The sequence below is a fragment of the Pongo abelii genome, chromosome 5 (assembly GCF_028885655.2).
Source record: "Pongo abelii isolate AG06213 chromosome 5, NHGRI_mPonAbe1-v2.0_pri, whole genome shotgun sequence".
In the NCBI taxonomy this organism is placed as follows: domain Eukaryota; kingdom Metazoa; phylum Chordata; class Mammalia; order Primates; family Hominidae; genus Pongo; species Pongo abelii.
In genome coordinates, this window is record NC_071990.2 from 119,835,457 (window position 1) to 119,858,280 (window position 22,824).

At 41.6% G+C, this 22,824-nt stretch overlaps 1 protein-coding gene and 1 pseudogene across 6 annotated transcripts in view; one reads left to right on the plus strand and one right to left on the minus strand.

Moving 5' to 3' along the window:
- Positions 1-22,824, minus strand: part of CEP85L (centrosomal protein 85 like) — a 224,191-nt gene that overhangs the window by 122,425 nt on the left and 78,942 nt on the right. The gene's annotated exons all lie outside the window — the stretch shown is intronic.
- LOC129060234 (protein SSX4-like) lies at positions 12,563-21,147 on the plus strand (annotated as a pseudogene).

Below are 22,824 nucleotides of genomic sequence, written 5' to 3' on the forward strand. Positions count from 1 at the left end.
CGGGTTTGTCTTTTTCTTCTCCCCTTAGCTACTCAAGGATATCTTATTGTTAATGTAACTATGCTTGTCTAGTCTTACCTTGTGGAGATCTCCAAAGTCAAAGACAGTTAGCTTGTACAGAAAAGTACTTCTGCCCCTCTGTGGAAAGAGTTAATACTCCTGTGTCTTACATATGGTGGGAATCCTCAGAGGAAGAGTTAGGCAATTGGGGGTTATGGTCTCAGTGGGCAGTTTTAGGGCACTGCCCTAAAACCATACCTACACTTCACCAAAGGGGCCACCCCTTCTGATTGTCAATCTAATCATTGCAATCCAGTACTTATCCAATGTAAAAATTAAAGATCTAAAGCAAACCATAGCCATTGAAACACGGTACCAAGATGCAAATGCCTGGCTGGAATAGATTAAATATTCCATCTGCACGCTAAACAAAAGCGATTGTTACGCTTGTGCGACAGGTAGGCCAGAAACCCAAACTGTCCCCTTTCCACTTGATTGAGCCTCTGACCAACTGGGCATGAACTGTATGGTAGCCCTCTTCCAAAATCCCACAGCCTGGGGCAGTAAGGCATGTCAAACCCTCTTGCTGCTATTCCCAGAAGTGAAAAGCCCTGCAGGTCGGCCCCTGAGGGCTATCCAACCCTCTACTACAATTATCAATTTCATCTCGTGTCTCTCACGGCAAGGGGAAAATTTGGCATTCCTTGGGAGTCTAATGGGATGCAGTGAATCTAAGCCTTTTCAACAGCTAACCAATCAGTCTGCCCTTGTTCATCCCCAAGCAGATGTATGGTGGTATTGCAGTGGACCACTATTGGATACTCTGCCAAGTAACTGGAGCGGCACTTGCGCTCTAATCCAATTGGCAATCCCTTTCAGTCTGGCATTTTATCAACTAAGCAAAAAGGACAATCGTGAAAAAAGAAGTACCCCCCACGGGTCCTCTGACCCTCACATTTGTATAGATGCCATCAGAGTTCCACAAGGGGTACCAAATGAATTTAAAGCCCAAAATCAAATAGCTGCAGGATTTGAATCTATATGGTTCTCGTGGGTAACTATAAAGAAAAACGTAAACTGGATAAATTACATTTACCATAATCAACAGCGGTTTGTCAGTTATACTAGGGATGTCATTAAAGGAACAGCTGAACAATTAGGCTGTACCAGCCAGATGGCCTGGGAAAACAGAATAGCCCTGAACATAATATTAGCTGAAAAAGGTGGGGTCTGTGTCATAATTGGGGCCAAATGCTTACAGAGCCTTAACACTCTAGCAAATGAATTAGCCAAGAATTCTAAAATAGAATTCTAGAATTCTTCTCTAGTCTCATGGAAAAATGGTTTAGAAAATGGAAGGGACTCATAACCTTTACTCCCCTTGCAATTATTATAGGTGTACTCATTCTTGTAGGTTGCTGCATCATACCTTGTATTCGTGGATTAGTGCAAAGGCTTATAGAAAAAGCCCTCACCAAAACCCCTCATGATTCTCCCCTGCCCTAGTCAGATAAGTTCCTACTCCTAAACGACCAAGAGGAACAACAAATCCAAAATATGTTAAAGAAATTTGAAGGGGAAGAACTATAAAATCAAGAGGGGGAAATTGTTAAGGACAGTAAGTTCCTCTTCAAAGTTCCCTTGGTCTCTTGCTCTGTACACAGCCCTTCCTGCTTGATCTGTAACGAGCACTTGTTCCTCAGCTTAATCTGTAACTAGCAAACCTCTTAGTCTGTAAACATCTCTGTCACACCCGGACATGTCCAAACACCCCTTGAACTTGTTCTGTAGGCAACTCTTCCCACCTTAGCAACTGACAATCTCTCCCTTCCCTCTTCTCTTAGCAAACTGCATGTTCACCATATTTAGAAAGGTTTAAGTCTTAGCCAATCGGGTTAATTTAGATTGTTTGGTCCAATCCTAGCCAATGGGGAAAGGACACAGAAACAAGAACTGTGTTAGGAATAAAAACCCTTTGGCCGGGAGTGATGGCTCATGCCTGTAATCCCAGTACTCTGGGAGGCCGAGGCGGGTAGATCACGAGGTCAGGAGATCGAGACCATCCCAGCCAACATGGTGAAACCTGTCTCTACTAAAAATACAAAAATTAGCTGGGTGTGGTGGTGGGCACCTGTAATCCCAGCTACTCGGGAGGCTGAGGCAGGAGAATGACTTGAACCCAGGAGGCAGACGTTGCCGTGAGCCGAGACCGCACCACTGCACTCCAGCCTGGCGACAGGGCAAGACTCCATCTCAAAAAAATAAATAAATAAAAATCCTTCTCTCTTTTGTTCGGTGTGCTCTTGCGAGCATGACTGATGCAGGCAGCACCCTTCTGTAGAAGTAAATTGCCTTGCTGAGAAAACTTTTTGCCTGACTGCTAGTTCTTCTTTGTGGCACCGAGCACTTGTTTCTAACACTGCTTTTTGTTTGAGTTTTTTTGAGACAAAGTCTCACTCTGTCACCCAGGCTGGTGTGCAATGGTGCGATCTTGGCTCACTGTAGCCTCAACCTCCCAAGCTCAAGAAATACTCCCATCTCAGCCCCCCAAGTAGCTGGGACTACAGGCATGTGCCACAACACCCAGCTAATATTTGTATTTATTGTACAGACATGGTTTCACCATGATACCAAGGCTGGTCTTGAACTCTTAGGCTCAAGGAATCTGCCCGCCTTGGCTTCCCATAGTGTTGGGATTACAGGTGTGAGCCACCACGCCTGGCTGAAAAGCTGTTTTTAAAAATCAAAAAACAAAAAAACAGGCATTCTGATCTCTAGCCAGATTACTGCCAATTTAAAGGACAATTTGGTGTATGGCTCAAAGAGGTCAACAATTCAAAATAAAATATTTTCCAATTTGATCAAGGGGTGGGGATGGGCAGGAAGCTGGTCAGAAAAAAAAAAAAAAACAGCTCCTTTTTACATTTACCAAAAAAATTAGAATTTTTTTCTTGCCTGCCTTTTAAAATTTCATTCAACTCTACTATTTTCCGGACATCCCACACTAGTTTTAATTTAAGATTAAGTCTCATCAGGCAGTTGACCTGTAGAGAGCTGTTAAGTGTTATTTCTCTCCTACAAAAATTTTTACAAACTATCATGGGATGTAAGTTTTGAAAACACAAAGTTTCTTAGAAATAAAACTATTACTTTATGATAGGACAGATAATAAATGATAATCTGGTCCTTAATCTACCTGCAGTGTTTGGAGAGATATGGAGTCAATCTCCCTATGTTATAGGAGTTATTAAGAAATTATTTTAGGCAGATAGAGAAGACAAGGGGTCCTTGGCAAGCTTTTTTTCTTTTAAGGCAGCTCCAGATACATTTCTTGCATAGCAGAAAAACGGCTTGAAGGGCGGGCCAGCAAGCTTTGATATGCAAATGCCAGCCATTAGAAACTGGGTCCACTCAATATGGAGATTCCCACCTTCTTCTTGTCACTACAAGTGCCTAGCATCGTGGCCACCCCCACATATCCCCACATTTGTAGAACATCATGGTGCCCTGCATATGCATATTAAAATGCTAGGGTAGGAGGACCAGATTTTTGTGGGCTACATGAATGACATACCTGGTCAACCCAATCCCCTGGACTCTATGCAAATCAGACACCAGCTCCTCCAGCCTCCTAATATAAATGGCTGTTTTCTGCTGCACTCAGGGTTCCCTCTCTCAGCTTGGAGCCCCCCTCCCTCTGTCTCTGTATGAGGGAGCCCCTTCCTTCTTTCTTGCCTATTTATTAAACTCTCTCCGCTCCTTAAAACCACTCCACGTATATCCATGTCGTCGTATTTAAACCGGCGCGAGAAAAGGACCCTGGTATTCCCCTCCAGTCATCAGAGTCGTATCATTTTGGTGCACTGGCCGGGAATCCGAGGTACAACATTCACTGAAGTGGTAATTATACAAGTGAGCTTAAAATCTGTTCTATCATTCTGAGGTGCTCTTGGCCTCTATTTTAAAATCAAATCAAATCAAATCAATCAAAAGGCATCTGTCTGCTGGTTAGATACACTTATCGTTGGCTGCTGTTCTAAAGACTCAGATGTGAGGCTTGCTGGTGAGAAGATGGAGAACCCCCCAATACCCACAGGTGATTGGGAATGTTGGCCATATTTCGAATCAGTTTCCTTTCATGGGGAGACCTCGCCATTGCGCAAGGCTGGGAAAAGTTCTGAGGCAACTGAGCATATCTGGGCAGGGCACACCCTGGTATGACTCAAAGGCCTCTGGACCAGACCCAGCCTCCAACAGCCCATTTCAGGTGCTGGCAGAGAATCCTCAGCTATCCGGTCATGAAACTTTCCTTCCTTTTCTATCCGCGGTCTCTTACTCTGTGTGTGTGTGTCAACTGTGTGGGAATTTAGTAACCGGGAGTTTAACTCAGGAATGCCATTGCAATCTTCTGAACAGAGGGTTCCTCCAGGACAGTGAGAATCTCTCTCTCAGCCCCTTGGTCTGGAGAGCACATGGCATTTCCAGGTCTCTCTACCGGCTTGTCTGAGGAGCACATAGTCTTTCTAAGCCAACAGTGCCACCTAGAGGAAACAGAAATCCTCTACATGAGGCACTTTTTTTAATGCTAACACCCCAGCTTCTTTTTGCACTGCTAGAAATCAGGCTCTAAGCCTCTTCCAGGAATGGGAAAATTCTGCTTTCAACAGTTAGAAATTAAATGTCTTCCATAGCCAAATTTTAGTCTCAATATTGTCCCATCAGCAGGAAAACAGCCATTTGGTTCCTACATTTCTTTAAGTCACCTATTCTGTCTCCAACTGAGACAGTAAGGGGATTTTAAGTCCGGCAGTTAAATGAAACCATTTTTCTAAGGGTAAATGCTTTAGCATGGGCCATAATAGCAGGATATAGAGTTCAATCTAGCATAACCCCTCCATTAAAGGGGCCTTGCCCAATTACACAGTTTTCCCTGAGATCCATTTTTTTTTAGGGAGGCACACAGGTCACACAAGTCTAGGAGGTCAAAGGGAAATAAGCAGAGGACTGGGACTACTTGAGTAAGTGTGACTAGGCCTCAAAAGTCTAGTTTCTCTGGTGCCATGGCTTGGAGGGTCACACCTACAGCCACAGGCGGCACATTTAACTGGGTGCTGGGACCCAGGAACCAGGGAGGGAAAATAGTTACAGGAATGCCCCCTACTGTTTTCTTCTCCACCCTGAGTCATACGCCAAAAGGACAGAGACTAAAAGGACACTTTTATTCTCACTTCTCTTTCTAGATGGGCAACAGATCATCTTCAGCATGCACTCCTCTGGAATGTATTTTAAAGCACTCGGACTCCCTCAACCCTGAGACTTTGAAAAAAAAAGTGACTCATATTCTATTTCACAAGAGCATGGCCTTCTTACTATCTTGGGGACAGACAAACCTGGCCTGCCGTGGGGAGCCTTGATTTTAATATTATCCAACAGTTCGATCTTTTCTCCAAACAGAAGGGCAGATGGACTGAGATCCCCTATGTATAGACTTTCTTTGCCCTGTGAAACAGCCCAGACCTTTACAAGTTCTGTACAATCGACCCAGTTCTTTTAGCGGCCACAGGGAATAGCTCCCCAGAGCTAAAGCAGGTTCCAGAGGAGCAATCTGAGACAGCTATTGAATGTCCCAATCCTTCCAGTCCCCCTCCAATCATACTACCAACTCCTCCAGCTCCACTATCTCCAGTATATCCTACTCTCCCCGATTCATTCTTACCTCTGCAGGAAATGCCTGATAGGAATGGTGCCATGAGGGTTCAAGTTTCCTTCTCATTACAGGACCTTAAGCAAATAAACAGAGACTTGGCCCAATTTTCTGATGACCCCGATAAGTATATAGAAATTTTCCAAAATTTAACTCAGGTGTTTGATCTCACATGGATGTTATGTTGCTGCTAAGTCAGGCCCTCACTGGGGCTGAAAAGCCGGCAGTTCCACAGGCAGCAGAAAAATGTGGATATAAGCAACATGCCTCCTACAGCAGACCAAGGAGAAAAAGAGGAGACAAGGAAGGTAAGGAAGAAGTGGAAACTCCATTCCCACTAGGAAGGGAAGCAGTTCCAGCAGACAACCCTGATTGGAACCCCAATAACTCAGGAAATGAATGGAAAAGGAAGCACTTCTTAAGGTCTATGTTAGAGGGCCTATGGAAGACCAGGGCCAAACCTCTCGATTACTCTAAACTATCTATGATAGACCAGACGAGAATCCCACAGCCTTTATGGAAAGGCTAAGAGAGGCACTAATAAAACACACCTCTTTATCATGATTCAGTCGAGGGACAGCTAATCCTGAAGGACAAGTTTATTACACAGTCAGCTCCCGATATTGGAAAGAAACTACAGAAACAAGCTATAGGACCAGACAGCACCCTAGAGAACCTCCTGAGAATAGCCACTTCAGTCATTTACAATATGGATCAGGAGGAGGCCCAAGAAAAGGAGAGGAAATACAAGTGAAGAACAGAGGCTCTAGTAGCAGCGTTGCAAGCTTGTAAAGTCCAGGATCCCTGAGGTGCATCTGCTAGCTGTTATCAATGTGGCAAGTCAGGGCATTTTAAGAAAGAATGCCCAGGCAGCAAGACGAAGCCACCTCGACCCTGTCCAGCCTGTGGCGGAGACCACTGGAGATGAATCTCCCCCAGAGGCAGAGGTCACTGGGTTCAGAACCAGTCTCACAGATGGTCCAGCAGGACTGACGGGTCCCGGGGCTTAAACCCCCAGCTCCAGCGACTCAGACTGCCATTACAGCACAGGAGCCTTGAGTGATTCTGGAAATTGAAGGAAGGAAGGTAGATCTCCTTCTGGATACTGAAGCCAGTCTCTTTCTCCTCCTCTCTAATTCAGGCCTCCCCTCTTCCCAGAGCACGACCATAAGGGGTGTATCACGAAAAACTCTAACCCAGTATTTTTCTCAACCCCTTTTGCAGATGGGGAGACTTACTATTTAAACATGCCTTTTTAATCATGCCTGAAAGTCCCACTCCTTTATTAGGTAGATATATTCTAGCTTGCATGGGGGCCTGCAGGATCTTTACAGCCCCAGGACAAACTCTGTCTCCCCCTGATGGAAGCTAACATTAATCTGGAAGTGTGGGCAACTTAAGGAAGAATAGGTTGAGTTATAACCACTACACCAGTCCAGATCTATCTTAAGGATCCCACTTCTTTTCCTAACCAGAGCAGAGATATTATCCCTAAGGCCAGAGGCTAGGGAAGGGCTAGAAGCCATTATTAATAACCTAAAGATGCAGGGCCTCCTCAAACCCTGTAATAGCCCCTGCAACACCGCAATATTAGGAGCACAGAAACCCAATGGGGAATGGAGCCTAGTTCAGGACCTTCGCCTCATTAATGAAGCTGTAGTTCCAATCCATCCAGTGGTCCCTAATCCCTATACCCTGTTAACTCAAATACCTGAGGGAACTAAATGGTTTACAGTCCTAGATTTAAAGGATGCCTTTTTCTGTACACCGTTACATCCTGGCTGTCAATACCTGTTTGCCTTCGAATATCCCTCCAGCCAGACCGCCCAGTTAACATGGACGGTGCTGCCTCACGGATTCTGAAATAGTCCTCATCTGTTTGGACAGGCACTGTCACAAGACCTCTCTGAGTTCTCTCAACCTTAAGTTAAGGTCTTGCAGTACGTTGATGATATTCTGCTATGTGCCCCAACTGAGGATGCTTTTCAGGAAGGCACTGAAGCTCTTCTCAACATGTTAGCTAACAGAGAATATAAGGTTTCAAAACCCAAGGCCCAGCTCTGCAAAACCTCAGTGAAATACACCTAGGCTTAGTGCTGTCTGAGGGGACCAGAGCATTAGGGAAGGAGAGGGTTGAGACTATTTCTTCCTTTCCCCTCCCCAAAACCCTCAAGCAACTCAGAATTTTGGGGCATTACAGGATTTTGTAGACTATGGATACTTGGGTATGGTGAAATAGCCTGTCCATTATATAACCTCATAAAATAAACTCAAGGAACTAAAACTCATCTTTTAACCTGGGAACCTGAAGCTCAAAAGGCCTTTGACCAGCTAAAGCAAGCCTTGCTTAAGGCACCAACTTTCACCCTTCCTATAGGGAAGGCCTTCAATCTGTATGTATCAGAAAAGAAGGGAATGGCCCTGGGAGTATTAACACAGGCCCAAAGACCAGGTCAACAGCCAGTGCGTTGCCTAAGTAAGGAACTTGAGTTGGTGGCTAAAGGATGGCCAGCATGCCTCCCAGCCATTGCCTCCGTGGTTCTGTTGGTCCCAGAAGCCTCCAAATTAACTCTGGAAAGTGATTTAACTATTTATGCCCGACCCAATGTGGCAGGACTACTGCACTCTAGGGGGAGCCTTTGGCTAACAGATAGCTGACTTCTTAACTATCAGGCCCTGCTGTTAAAGGGTTCCAACATCCAATTAAAGAATTGTTCTCACCTAAATCCAGCTGCCTTCCACCAGGAGGAAACTGGGGAATCTGCGCATGACTGTGAACAAATCATAGTACAGACCTATGCAGCCACGGAAGATCTCAAGGAAACTCCCCTAGAGAACCCAGACTGGACCCTCTTGACAGATGGGAGCTCTTTTGTAGAACAAGGAATCTGTAAGGCAGGATACACAGTAGTCACTGTACATGACATCACTGAAAGTGCGTCACTCCCTCCAGGCACAAGCGCTCAATTAGCTGAGCTAATCGCTCTTACAGGAGCAACTGAATTAAGCAAAGGAAAGGTACCTAACATTTACACTGACACCAAATATGCTTTCCTGGTTCTCCATGCTCATGCTGCCATTTGGAACGAAAGGATTTTCTTACTACCAATGGATCTCCTATAAATACCTCCAGGAAATTAACAGGTTATTATCCTCAGTTTTTCTTCCATGAGAAATAGCAGTGATGCATTGTAGGAGACATCAGAAGAGAACAGATGAGGTAGCCAAAGGAAACGGATTAGCTGATCAGGCAGCTAAGTCAGCAGCAAGGAAGGCTCAAGACAACACACTTCAAACCCCTCTACTCTGGGAAGGCTCCATAAGAGAAATTAAATCTCAGTACTCCCCCACAGAAATAGGATGGGCCACTTCTTGAGCCCTCAGGATGGCTACAGTCACAAGATGGCAAACTCCACCTGCCAGCCTCCAGCCAATGGAAAGTCCTTAAAGTGCTTCACCAATTTCACTTGGGAGAGGATAAAACTTACCAATGTGCCCAGAGATTGTTTTCAGGAGAGAACTTACTAAAAACAAGCAAGTTGTTCATGCTTGTGAAGTCTGTCTTAAAAATAATCCCCTGAACAGGCGACTCCTTCCTCCTCAAACCCAAAGAACAAAAAGATACCCAAGGGAGGAGTGGCAGGTAAACTTCACCCACATGCCAAAGACAAAGGGCATTCAATACCTCCTGTATGGGTAGATACCTTCACTAACTGGGTAGAAGCATTTCCATGTTGTACAGAAAAAGCCTCTGAGGTAATAAAAGTGATAGTTAATGAAATAACTCCCTGCTTTCATCTATCCAAGTACCTTCAAAGTGACAATGAGCCCTCATTTAAGGCAGCTGTCACACAAGGGATCTCAAAAGCACTAGGCATAGAATATCATCTCCATTGGGCTCAGAGATGCTAATCCTCAGGAAAGGTAGAGAAAACTAATGATATTACCAAGAGACACCTCAGAAAATTGTCCCAAGAAACTCACCTTCCTTGGGTCACTCTTCCTCCCATGGCCTTACTACGAATAAGATATACCCCTCGAAAATTAGGTCTTAGCTTTTTTGAAATGCTGTATGGACACCCTTTCCTTACCAATGATTTTTCTATTAGATCGGGAAACCTCTGAGCTAGTTAAGCATGTAACCTCTCTGGCTCACTTCCAACAGGAATTAGCACAATTAGCGAAAACTCAATCCCAGGAAATTCGACCACCTCTATTTAACCCAGGAGATGTGGTACTGGCAAAGGATCTTCCTTCTCTCTCTCTCCCTTCCTAAGCCCAACCTAGGAAGGGTCTTACACTGTTCTTCTTCCAACTCCCCCAACAATAAAAGGTACAGGAATCGACCGACTCCTGGATACATCACACTCAAGTCAAAGCCTGGAGAGCTGAGGGAGCAACCCCCAACAGCCCAAGGAACGTCCTGAATAGCAATGTGAAGAAATGGACGATCTTAAGCTGAAAATCACAAAAGATAAGTAACTGTATGAGAACTAATCATCTTATTCAGTCTCACCCCTACCTCAACAAATACTTTCTGTCATTTCTACCTCTCCTTTTGAGCCAAATATCAGAACTTCTTTTTGGTGGATATTATTTACTACTCCACCCTTGCAGGAATTGCTATACTCACTCTGCTGTTTGCAGTAGAACTATATACTGTAGCACCCTCAGGAGGGAATGTCAGAGAGAGAATCTCAATTACTATAGCATTTTGCTTAATTATTAACCTCATAGCAGGAATAACAGTTACTAACAGGAAGTAAACATGAGCATTTTACTATCACTAAATCTGTTAGAACTCTTTATCGGACTTAGTAATATGTCGCACCATCTAGCTCCTACAATATCTGCCATGGCCCATTTGTACAGTAAGACTAATTGTTGGGTCTGTCCTAAGTGGTTCGCTCAGTTCAGTGACACTAAGGAACCTTATAGTTACCCGGAACTCACCATCTTAGGATTCCCTTTGTTGGCTTTACCTTTAACCCTTAAAGACTTATCAGGCATAAATGGGACATGGTATGGGAACACTTTCAATTGGGTGACTAACTCTTCCCAGGAGAACACTCTGCCCCAGCACCAAAGAACTTTCTCCCAAAGATAAGCTTCACACCCTCAGGCTTGGAAAAGTTGACGGAGTAATAGCAAATGCCTCCCTCTGCTTTAAAAGTAGTGGGGAAGGACCATACTTGGGAGTAACATCATACTTGTAATTGCTGATAGTTCAAAGATTTGAGGAGAGTGCAACAAGGGTGATATACAAGGATAGAAGCCCTAGTGGGGGGCTTTCAGAATCTAGCCTCTCCTTCTGGTTGGAAGTACCGACAGGAGTGGCATGCTCTAAGTAACCACCTTGACTATAACGTAAAAAATAACACATGGGTCTTTCCAAACTTGCCCCCCACCCATGGAATTCCAGACCCTTGTATGACGTTTGCTAATAGTGGCGGCTTACAGATCTAAGGGCGAACTGAAGACATCTGGACTGACACCCCTTGCCACAAGAATCATCTGAGATATTGGCCAGGGCATATTACGTCTCTAATTTTTCAAAACTCCATTTGTCAGGTGGACCCTTTTCACTTGGCATGTCAAATTCCAAATGACGTCATAAATGACTATCCTAAATATGGTTATCTTTATCCCAAGGATGCCTCTATTATATGTAAAGAAAGGAAACTTCTAAGATATGAGAAAAATCTGCCAGTGTCTCTCACAAGCCACAACTTAGAACCATCCCTTCAAGTAACAGGGCTACATTTTCTTTGTGGCTCCTGGATACACTCAATCCTCCCAAGGCATTAGAAGGGAACTTGTACTATAGCTGCAGTAGTTCCCAACTTATTATTTTTAAATTCTACCGAGATGGCAACATCATCTGGGGACATCCCTAACTTAGCCTCTTTTCTAGAAACTGCACTATTTTGAATACATCGGACAAAGGGATCTATCATTTCTATGCCCTCGTATGGAGATTTAACTGAAAGGGCAGCCTGGGGAGGGCATGCACATGACAATCTCATCTTAGAAAAACCATGGATGGGAAATTCTATAGCCAGAGGTATATTCTGGTTTATGGGCATCCCCTGTCCTTAAAAGATCAATACTTAATATCTCTATTATAATGCAATGAGGATGGAAGGCAACTGTACGGGCCATAGAGGCACAACCACAATCTACAGACTCTTTAGCCTTAGTAGTAGCACAAAATCGACAGGCCTTAGATGTCCTTACAGCTGAAGTGGGAGGTACCTGTGCACTTTTAAATGAAACATGCTGCTTCTGGATTAACCCTCTAGTAGATTAAGGAAAATCTACAGGTACTTAAAGATCAAATCAAAATTGCTGACAGGCTAAGAGAAAATGCAGGCTTCAGACCCAGGTGACTACAATCCCTCTTTAATTCCAGTCTTCTTTATGGAATTGGTTAGCCCCTTTATTAAGCCTCCTCTTGCTTACATGTCTTACATTAACTCAATACTATAACTCAATACTATATAACTTGTATAACTCAGTACTATAACTAGAATTGTTTCCTATCGCCTAGAAGCAATCAAATTCCAAGTGGTGTTGCAAACCGAACCACACATGGACACACCATTCTTCTGAGGATCCTTGGATCTACCCCAGGAGGAGCCCTAGCTGCTGTTCCCCATTCAACGCTCCTTTTCAGCAGGAAGTAGCTGGAAAGAGTCATCACCCAAAACCCCCTAACAGCAGTTAGGGTGACATCTCCTCAGGGGAGAATGTTATAGGAGTTACTAAAAAATTATTTGGCCACTGCCCTCACCGCCGCTGCTGCTGCTGACCTCGCCAGGGCTGCTTCGTCTCCGAGGTCAGACTGCTCCTAATGCCATGAACGGAGACAGCACCTTTGCAAAGAGACCCAGGGATGATGCTCAGATATCAGAGAAGAGACACAAGACCTTCAATGATATTGCCAGATACTTATCTAATAAAGAATGGGGAAAGCTGAAAAACTCAGAGAAAATCACCTATGTGTATATGAAGAGAAACTATGAGACCATGACTAAACTAGGTCTCTAGGCCATCCTCCCAACTTTCATGTACAATAAATGGGCTGCAGAATTCCAGGGGAATGATTCTGATGTAGACTAAAACTGCAGGAATCAGGATGAATATCCTCAGATGGCTTTCGGCATGCTACAAGGGAACTTTCCAAAGATGATGCCCAAGAAGCCAGCAGAGGAAGGAAATGATTTGAAGGGAGTGCCAGAAGCATCTGGCTCACAAAACAATGGGAAACAGCTGTGTCCCCCAGGAAAAGAAAGTACCTCTGAGAAGACTAACAAGACATCTGGACCCAAGAAAAGGGGGAACATGTCTGGACCCACGGACTGCGAGAGAGAAAGTATCTAGTGATTTATGAAGAGATCAGCGACCCTAAGGAAGATGACAAATAACTCAGGGATAGCATGCATGCCCATGATGAGAAGCAGAACCTGGTGACCTTCTACGAACATGGGCATGGCTGCGAACCCCTCATCATCAGGTGTATAGCAAGTGAAAGCAGGAGTTCACGACAGTGAAAAGTTGAGCGTCATTTTTCTTACAGGGTGCCAAGAGTTAGATATTAGCATTTTCATTGTATTTTCTTACAGTGTGCCAAGAGTTAGATATTAGCATTTTCATTGTATTTTCTTACAGTGTGCCATCCTGTTAGATATTTGCATTTTCGTTGATGAACAAGACATAGTTAATGCATATTTCTGTTTGTGTATCCATGCACCTATCTCAGAAAACAAATATTGTCAGGTATTCTCTGCATAGAACAGCACTACCCTCCTCTCTCCCCAGATGTGACTACTGAGGCCAGTTCTGGGTGTTTCAGATTTTTTTTCTCTGCATTTAAACACATACACACACACACACACACACACACGTGGAATACCACTATAAATATCTCCATCTGCTTTTCCCCATCGCTAATGTGTCCTGGTCAAGCCCCCCTCATTCTGTTTCCTGTTCAACATGCACTCCCTGCTGCAAACTCCCCCAATCCGATTCCCCTGTGTTGGTCACTGACAGTTAATAAACATTTACAAACTTAAAAAAACAGATAGGACAAGGGGTCCTTGGCAAGGTTTTTTCCTTTTAAAGCAGCTCCAGAAACTTTATTGCCTAGCCGAAAAACAGCTTGAAGGGCTGAGCTGGCAAGCTTTGATATGCAAATACCAGCCATCAGAAACTGGGTCCACTCAATACGGCGATTCCTGCCTCAACTTCTTGTCACCACAAGTGCCTAGCATCATGGACACCACCACATATCCCCATGTGTATAGAGCATCATAGCCCCCTGCATTTGCACACTAAAAGGCTATGGTGGGAGGGCCCGTATTTTTGGCGGGTTAAGTGAATGACATACCTGGTCAAACCAATCCCCTGGGCCTCAAATCAGACACTGCCTCCTCCAGCCTCCTAATATAACTGGCTGTTTTCCACACTCGGAGTTCCCCCTCTCAGCTTGGAGCCCATCTCCATCTCTGTACAGGAGAGCCTCTTCCTTCTTTCTTGCTTATTATTATTTGTGTATCCATGCACCTACCCCAGAAAACAAGTATTGTCAGGTATTCTCTGCATAGAACAGCACTACCCTCCTCTCTCCCCAGATGTGACTACTGAGGCCAGTTCTGGGTGTTTCTTGGTATTAAACTCTCTCTGCTCCTTAAAAGCACTCCACATGTGTCCCTGTTGTTTTATTTAAACCGGCGCGAGACAAAGGACCCTGGTGTTCTTCCGGTCATCATCGGAGCCATATCACCTACATTCACGATTGTGTGACAAGAGCCTTTCCAGGTCCATGGGTCCTTCACACATCTCTAAAATCAATTCAGTTCAGTTCAGCTGGGTAAGGGTCTGGCAATCTCTACCAGGCTGAGAAGCAAAATGATGGCAAAAATGAATGAATGAACGATATATACTGAAGGTAAAACTGAGGTCCATAAAGATATAAAAATATGCCTCCAACAATTTTAATTTCTGCAAACTTACTAGAGCTGAGGCAGGAGAACAGCGTCTGGAGGCAGGGAACCTAAGGCCAATTCACGCTGACTTCCTAGAACTAAATTAAAACAAAAACCCCAACTTTCCACACCCAAGTAACAAAAGTACCAGAGGCTACTACTCCCTTTGCAAAGGCCCCCTCCCACCCTGTCCTGCCTTTTCTGTGTGGCAGATGAAAAACTGAAAGTACCTCTGATTGGTCCCCTCCTGCAACCAATCAGGCTGGTCATGGGCCAAGTCTTCATTTGCATACAAGTGTAATTTTGTAACTTCACTTCAGCCTCTGACAGGTCACTTTCCACAACCAATCAGACGTCTGCATAGGGTGTAACTTTGTAACTTCACTTCAGCCTCTGATTGGTCACTTTCTGCAACCAATCTGACTGATCATGGGACACTACTTCATTTACATAGGGTGTACACCAAGTAACAAAATGGGAAACCTCTAGAGGGTATTTAAACCCCAGAAAATTCTGTAACCAGGTTCTTGAGCTGCTTGCTTGAGCCCACTCCCACCCTGTTGAGTGTGCTTTCATTTTCAATAAATCTATGCTTTTGTTGCTTCATTCTTTCCTTGCTTTGTGTATTTTGTCCAATTCTTTGTTCAAAGCACCAAGAACCTGGACACCCTCCACCAGTAACAGAGCTATAATGACATTATACATCATGTTTAAGAATTTATGATTCAAATATTTAATTTTCAGCAATAACATAAATTAACAAGATAATTTAGAGATAAGGAACAAAGTTACTTGATTTACAAAAGAATGTAAATCAAATTGTTTTGAATACTGCCTTGAAATTACGATTTCACAAGCAAAAAAGTTCTTTGTATAACCTCTGACCTACTACCATCTATAAATAAAGAACTAAAGTACAAAGAGGTTAAATTACTTGGCCAAGAACAGAGCTCAAAATAAAATCCTAGTATCCTGTTTCTCAATCTAGTGTTACCTATATTATCCTACACTACATCTCTCAGGGCTTTTCTCCCTTTGGATTCTGCCTTCCAAATATAGACATCTAGCACCAATGGTTAAAGAACAGGGCTTGGGGCTAAACAAACAGACTTAAGAGAATCTCGTCTCCACCACTTGAAAAGCTATATAACCCTGAATACATTAACATCCTCTAGGTCTTTTTTTTTTTTTGATCAGTAAAAAGGAGATAATTGTATTTTACCTCAAAAGGACTCCATAATAAAAGAATTTTAAAATAAGTTATATATAATGTGTAACATATTGCAAAATTTTATGAGAGATATTTTCTGTTAATTTTAAGGCTAATTGACCAAATAATTCACTGTCATATCTCGAAGTGATGTTATTTGAATATCCATTATCAGAGTCCTGAAAGTTTCAAAGTTGCAAAAACATAGTATTATTCACCAATGAATTGACTGTTAATAAAAAGCAGAACAGGCTAGAAAATGGTTGAAATATCACCTACCTTGTATATAAAATGGGTTTATAATTGTACCACATAAAATTTTTTAATTAAATGAAAAATTTATGCAAACCTCTTATCATGATCATGATGCCCTGTAAATAAATAGTAAATGCTCAATAAATGTTAGTATCATTATTACCAAAAGGTTAAAAGGGAGTTCTCTATTTGCTTAAAAATAGTACCAAGGATATACGTGGATGAGCAGAAGTAATGGCTGAAGTAAGATTGTCATGTATTATAACTGTATAAATTTGGTGTGTACAAATATAGGTTACCACTTTTGCCTTCTTTCTACTTTGGTGTATGTTTGAAATTTTATGGAAAAAAAAGAAAAAGATGGTGAGAACAAGAAGATATTTTACATTAAGATGAGTTGTTTTAAAGAAACCATTCAGCAAAGTAAACTAATGAACAAATGAAACCTAATCATTGTAATAAAATACACAAGCAAGGAAAAGAGAGAGAGCCCCTAGGAAATTTTCATATTGTCCTTCAAAATTAGTAGTTGCCTACAGCTGGGAAAATAGAGGGTTTGAGGGATAATGGCTAAAGGGAATATAATTTCTTTTTGGTGTAATAAAAATGTTCTAAAATTGACAGTGGTAATAGATGTATGACTCTGTGAATATACTAAAAGTCATTGAATTGTACACTTCAAACGGGTGTATGGTATAAGTCCATTACTGCACTGCTATAAATACCTGAAAAAGAATTAAAAAAAAAAAAAAGAAAAGAAATACTCGAGCCTGGGTTTTTTATAAAAGAAAGAGGTTTGATTGGAAGGCAAAGCAGGAGTAGGTGTCTTACATGGCAGGAGGAAGAGAGAGAGGCAAGAGGTGCTACACACTTTTAAACAACCTCATCTTGTGAGAAGTCTATCACGAGAACCGCACTAGGGGGATGATGCTAAACCATTCATGAGAAACTGCCCCCATGATGCAATCATGCAAACCTCCCACCAGGCCCCACCAACACTGGGGAATACAATTTGACATGAGATTGGTGGGGGGGAGGGGCGGCGCATCGCAATAACGCTGTTTAAAAAAAAAAAAAAAAAAAGTATGGTCTTCATTTCCTAAATATCTCCGAAATCATCTAGTTGCCTTTTTCCCCTGTCTCTTTTTATGAACAAGTCACCACCAGCTTCTACTTCAACAGCAAGTGGTCTCCTAGCTTCCAGTTTTGTTTTCTGGGATGTGATCTATCCTCAACACATCATCCACAATGTTCTTTTACTTCCCAGCCTTTGACCAAGCTACTCTCTCAGCCTAGAGTACTCTCCTCCCAAACCCCTTTTGCCTTGCTGGTTCCTACTCACCTTTTTGGGCCTCAACCTAAACAACATTTCTGCCAGGAGTCTTTTCCCTAATCCCCTGGACTTCTGTATGTCCCTCTGTTGTCTATCCCTACCACCCTGTGTACTTCGCCTACCATAACGCTCATAACTATTCACTGTCTTCTCCTCTAGACTTCATATATACAATGATTAGGGGAAATGTCTAATTCCTACCCCAGCACAGTGCTTAACATGCAATGGACATTCAATTAATATTGGCTAAACAAATAAATAATCCAACAAGTCCTTATCTTTATAAGGCTTTTGTTTTTTCACAAAATGAAGATAGTGTACCAAATGATAACTTGTTTCTTCCTTTCTGATATATATCCACAGGATGACCTCAAAATTTATAGTATTCAAGAGCCCTACTATTTCTCAGTAAAAACAACCAACTAATGAAGATATGATTAAATTGAAGTTCATTTTTATCAGCCCCTATTTAAAATAAAATAGGTTAATTAGATAAGAAAATTATCTCTAATACAAATTAGCTGTTGGGAATTATCAAAAGAAAAAACACTATCTGTACCTTTTTAAAATAAAATACGTAAGTACGCTTAAAAATCAGCCCAAAACAGACATTAAAAACTATATTTAAGAACTCGCCGGGCGCAGTGGCTCACACCTGTAATCCCAGCACTTTGGGGAGGTCGAGGCTGGTGGATCACGAGGTCAGGAGATCGAGACCAGGGTGAAACCCCATCTCTACTAAAAATACAAAAAATTAGCTGGGTGTGGTGGCAGGCGCCTGTAGTCCCAGCTACTGGGGAGGCTGAGGCAGGAGAATGGCGTGAACCCGGGAGGCGGAGCTTGCAGTGAGCCGAGATCGCGCCACTACACTCCAGCCGGAGCGACAGAGTGAGACTGTCTGAAAAAAAAAAAAAAAACAACTCAAATTTTTGAAAAAGATAAATGAATTGCCTGAGAGCCTGCCTATCAGGAGCCACGTGATACAGGAGAGAAAAACTGTCCTGAGGAAGGTTAGGAGCCACGCCTAAGTAAAAAGTAAGTTTCTTTTTTTTGCCTCAAGGTCCTATACTCCCAGTTTCCTCTTACAATCCCTCTGTCACTCAACTCTGGTCCCACAGCAAGATTATGCTATGTACAACAAGTGCTGCATACTTCAAAAACAACTTCCTCAAACTAATATCTGTGGCAAAAGTAGCTATTTATTGGCCTCCAGGTCTCAGCAAAGAAACCCTAGGAAAACACTGGGGATCAGCTATGTACCTTATGCTACAATTTGGTAGCCTAGTAGACACATCTATCCTCATTGTCATAGATCTATTTCTTTCCAACCTGGAATCTGAAACTCCATGAACAAATTACAACAGCTAAAAAGTGGTGCTGCTAATGTTAGTGTCTCAATTTAGCATTATTTGAAATCTCAAAATAGCCTGGCTAAACGAAAATTCCTCAATGGTAAGTCTAGAATAATTTTCTGTACTAGAATCCCTTCGCTGCTGAGATTCTGATGTAATCCTCTCCTCCATGTTTATCTCCCTGCAATTCTGCCATTCTTGGAACACAGTAAGTATTCAATAAATAAATATATATAAGTGAATAAATGAGTGAACCTTCTAAAAGCTCCAGGTTAAAAAGGAAGAGGCAACCACCACCTCAAATATCTCCTGAAAGGAACTAACAGTGTCGTACATATAATGCATGAAGTATAATAAGTGTGTAAATTATAAGGTATATTTGTCAACTCCCATGTAGCATGTAAAGCGTGTCATTATTTCATATGTACACTGAGGTTTTCACAATAATCAGTCTTTTAAGAATTTAAGTGCATTCATACATTTCACCTAAAAATTATCACAACAAACCAAATTAATGCAGCACTTCATGCCACAGTCTCACCAATCAACAAGAAATGCTTACTCCAAGCCAAATAGTAATAGTAGTAAAGTTGAAGGCAGCTAACTAAAATTTGCTGTAGATACAATCTAAAAGTAAAATTATATTTGATAATACACAAATTTCATGTACATTATTTAGAAATTAATATAATCATGTGACATGGTAATTCTCAGCTGGGTGTTGTAATAAAAGGAGATAAACACATTTTAGGTTATTCTAAAATGTTTGGAATTTAGCTAGCATAGATTTGTTTAATTTTATAAATGAGAAAAAAATGAACATCTTATAACCTGTGGTTAATGGATGACCCCCAAAAATTATATAATCAAAGACCAAAGGATAAAAAACATATCCACTTGACACGGATATGACATAATCTGATATACAGCATGTTTTAAAGTTGCTATTATGTTATAAAAATCAACCTATTCCTTATGTTCTGATGCAGGTTATTCTCAATATTCAGTAATCTTCCACAGTGGTTATTTTCCTGAGTGCTTTACAATAAACAGATAAGCCATGAGGCAAACCCAACAGTGAAAAACAACATTTATAAACTACAAGACTCAGGACTTGGTAAGCACACTTACCAAAAAACAGATAAGGTAAAGAACAAATAGCTCCCATAAAGTAAAAATCATGAAAACTTCAGAAAGACATGAATTAAGGAAGGAAAGCATATACTAACTGGAACCAAGCGTTACATCAACACACATAGCAGGCTTTCCTTCTAAATAGTCTTTATTATGCCTGTTAAAACTACTTATATTCAGGTAATATCTTAATACAACTGATTTAAAAAAAAAAAAAACAAGAGTACCTTTCCAGACAATAATAAATGCAACCAGTATCATTCATTACCAGTACCAATCACTCAAACCACAATTCTAATTCATTTTCCACAGAAGTCTTGATTTCCTGTTATTTATTGTAAGTCTTCCAGGAGTCTTACTATTCCATCTTATTTTTATCCACCATTCCTTATGCCTCTTTCCTAGAACTATCTGCCCTTTGATATGGTTTGGCTGTGTCCCCACCCAAATCTCATCTTGAATTGTAGTTCCCATAATCCCCACATGTTGTGGGAGGGACCCAGTGGGAGGTAATTTAATCACGGGGGCAGCTGCCCCATGCTGTTCCCATGATAGCGAGTGAGTTCTCATGAGATCTGACGGTTTCATAAGAAAATTTTTCCCCCTTTGCTCAAAACTTCTCTCTCCTGACACCCTGTTAAGAGGTGCTTTCCCCCATGATTCTAAGTTTCCTAAGGCCTCCCCAGCCATGTGGAACTCTGAGTCCATTTAACCTCTTTTCTTTATAAATTACCCAGTCCCAGGCATTTCTTCATAGCAGCATGAGAACAGAGTAATACACCCTTGATCTTGAAACTCTGACACTGCTTTATCTATGTAGAATAGCTTCTAAATAACAGTATCTACTAATCATGCCTTAAACTCAGGATTCTTTTCCATTAGAATATTCTGTATTCTGACTATATAACATACCAGTGCAATCACTCACTGTTTCATGCATTAATAAAAAATTGTTGGGGAAAAAGAGTCAAAGTTCAGCTTGGAGGTAATCGCAAGAACTAATGAAAGTAACAAAAATTTTAACATATTTACGTCAACCCAATTCAAGGAAAAAGTGAAAATCATACTCTCCCATCTCTAAAAGATTATAGAAACTTATATTTAACACTTGATGAATTATTCAGTGAGAAAAACAGGGATATTTGCTACTGCTAACTAAATTAGTTTTAAATTAATTCAAAGAATAAAAAGAAAAGACAGTTTTCTAAATAGCAATAGAAAAGGTGAGTATTTATAAAACAATGCACAACAGGATCAAAGGGTTTCTGGAGACTTATGGAAAAGATAACGATTATAATTATCTATTCAGTGGTGTTTTTCAGTTCTTCAGCTAGCCATTGTCATGAAAAAGGCAGCATGCCAGTCTGGATACCATGTGGGGCCTAGTCTGAGAACAGGAGAGAGTTATTTTTTAAGCTCTCCTTAGCCAAACTGAGGAAGGCTAGTTCCTAACTGGACCCACGTTAATACCATAATACTCTATTGAGGTTGAAGTCAGTGACTATAAAAAGATTATTGAGTTTTGAAGCCAAAGCTTCAAAAAATAAAAGAGTTTGTCTGTGAATCTCAAGTAAATTTTTGAGAAGTCATGACACAGGAACACAGTTTTAAAGAGTATGATTTGCTTACAGCAGCTTTACAATAACACTAAGAAAATCTCAGAGCATCTGTTCTTCAACTTCTCAATCCTCATTCCCCACATCATTCTTCCCTCAAAAAGTTAATTTTAATGTTTATTAATGAGACCAAACAGCTAGAAAACATTTTTTAAAAATCTCCATGCAGTTCTGATTTATTCTCAACTCAATTTTGTTCAATTACTGTCCAGCACTTTTTTAATGATTTTCTGTTTAACCCCATAGTGTGTATAGAGGGTGCTGTGGGTCGAATTAGTCCTCCATAAAAATACATTAAAATTTTAACCCCTAGAACCTGTGAATGTGACCTTATTTGGAAATAGGGTCTTTGCAGATGTAATCCGAGGTAAAATGAGGTCATGCTGGTTCAGGGTGAGCCCTAAGTCCACTTACTGGTATCCCTATATGGAGAGAGAAAGATATGAAGACAGAAAGCTCAGGGAAGAAGGACATGTGAAGGAGACAAAGACTGGAGTTATGGTGCCACAAGCCAATGACTAATATACTAAGGACTGCCAGTAAGCACCCGAAGCTAGAAAAGGCAAGGAAGAATTCTTCCCTAGACCCTTCAGAGGGAGCATGGCCCTGCCAACACCTTCATTTTGAACCTTATAGTCTCCAAAACTGTGAGAAAAAATATTTTTGTTGTTTAAGTCCTCTAGTTTGTGGTAATTTGTTACAGCAGCCCTAGGAAACTGATACAGGGGAGTAGAGATTAACAGTTCTGAACCTGCTTTATACACATATACTGGGGACTGAGCAAACAAGTAAATGGATGGTAGATGGTGGGAGGCTTCTAACTGTTGGAGAGGGAAGTTATAGATAAGCAAGGGAGAAGGGCTAAAATAAATCCTGCTGTCTGGATTAGAGTCAAAGACATCACAAGGAACTCATGTTTGGTTCAATACTAATACTGATGAATAAACAGAGAAATAATTCTAGATATATGTGTATTATAGGCTAATATACATTCCTGCATAACCTAGCCCTGTCCTCTGAAAGGGCCTAAAAGCAATGACATCCCAATAACAACAAGTACGTCCAGCACCCAGATCTTGGTTTCTGAATACCACTCTCCAATAAAAAGAACCAGAGCTCACTGGTGAAATGATTGATTCAAGGGCTAAGGTAGGACTAAGATGAACATGCAGCATTTTGTGGTACCCAAAAGTAAGGAAGTGCTCAAAAAACAAAAGGATGGCAGGGTGGTGT